This window comes from Nelumbo lutea, chromosome 1 (genome assembly GCF_056320005.1).
Source record: "Nelumbo lutea isolate HS-2025 chromosome 1, American lotus-T2T, whole genome shotgun sequence".
In the NCBI taxonomy this organism is placed as follows: Eukaryota; Viridiplantae; Streptophyta; class Magnoliopsida; order Proteales; family Nelumbonaceae; genus Nelumbo; species Nelumbo lutea.
In genome coordinates, this window is record NC_142684.1 from 14,962,270 (window position 1) to 14,963,841 (window position 1,572).

The 1,572-nt window shown below is 43.9% G+C and overlaps 1 pseudogene; it reads left to right on the forward strand.

Moving 5' to 3' along the window:
• The first annotated feature begins 243 nt into the window (after positions 1-243).
• Positions 244-1,572, forward strand: LOC148873636 (heterodimeric geranylgeranyl pyrophosphate synthase large subunit 1, chloroplastic pseudogene; annotated as a pseudogene).

Here is a 1,572-nt window from a genome sequence, read left to right on the forward strand (position 1 = left end):
GACTCTTATGGCTTATCTCATAGGAATAGGATAATAGATAATAGCAACAGCTTTGTAGTTGGATGGTTCTGTTAGAAAACCATTTTCTATAGACCTGGTTTTTCAGCACTGCACATTGCCAGATATAAAAATGGTTCTTAGCTAGACTTTAGCTATTTCCCACTCACCATAACCTAAAAAAAATATTGGAATTTTGTCAGAAATTCTCCTCTGTTTAGGAGTTGCCACCTTGATGGTCCAAGCATGCCACTGAACCACTCAGGCTCGGTGTTCCATTTTGAGGAATACATGGCCACAAAGGCTGAAAGGGTGAACAAGTCTCTAGACGAGGTTGTTCCTCTAAGACAACCACTCAAGATACATGAGGCCATGAGGTATTCATTGCTGGTTGGCGGGAAGCACATTCGCCCCATCCTGTGCATCACATCCAGTGAGCTAGTGGGAGGGGATGAGTCGCTAGTTCTTCCTATGGCGTGTGCAGTCGAGATGATTCATACCATGTCACTCATACACGATGACCTCCCTTGCATGGACAACAGTGATCTGAGACGAGGCAAGCCCACCAACCATAAGGCTTTTGGGAAAGCCATAGCTGTTCTGGCCAAGGATGCACTGTTTTCCCTTGCCTTTGAGCATGTCGTAGCTAGGACCATCGATGTGTCACCGGAGTTTGTTGTCCAGGTAGAGGCTGAGCTGGGTGCAGCAATTGGGTCTGATGAACTTGTGGTAGGCCAAATTGTTGACATTACTTGTAAGGGACAACAAGTAATGGATCTAAAGGAATTAGAGTACATTCATGTCCACAAGACTATAAAGCTGCTTGAAGCTTCGGCCGTCTGTGGAATGATCATGGGTGGAGGAAGCATGGCCGAGGTGGAGAGGGTGAGAAGGTATGCCAGGTGCACTGGTTTGCTGTTTCAGGTAGTGGATGATATTTTAGGTGTTAGAAAGGTATGCCAAGTATTCTCATCTGTCATCTGAAGTCTCAGTTGTCCACTATTAACAACTATGGTTGGGACAGTGGTAGCCATGGTAGCATTCTTAGACTAGTAAATTAGAGGGACGGAGAGGAGGAAAGAGTGAGGAGAGACAAGACAATGAATAAGTGGCACTGTCGGTTTGGTTTTTGGCTCTCTCTCTAAAATCCTAGCTTCATCTGGCTCTAATTTCCTCTCAATGTAGTTTTTGGCTTCCTCAATGTTTTGAGGGGTGGATGTAGTGAAGAGATCAATAAAATACCCCCTAAACACATCAACTATGTTCTTTTTGCTCTTATTCTCAATCCCCTTTAGCATTCTTGATCCTTAGAACTCTATTCCTAGCTCTTCTACTCAAAGTTGTGTGATGGAAGAAGCTTGTATTCTGGTATCCCCAATTTAACTAGTCACATCTAGACTTTTGCGCTCAAAAGATTCTCTCTTTTAAGCCATTGATCTAACTTTTCTTCACACTCATTTATTCTCCCACCCGAAGTGGAGGATCCTGCCTTTCTAAGAGCTTGGTCTAACTCTGCTTGAGCCTCCTAGATTTTGGTTCCAGGTTCCCGAAATTGAGCTTATTCCAAACTCTTAG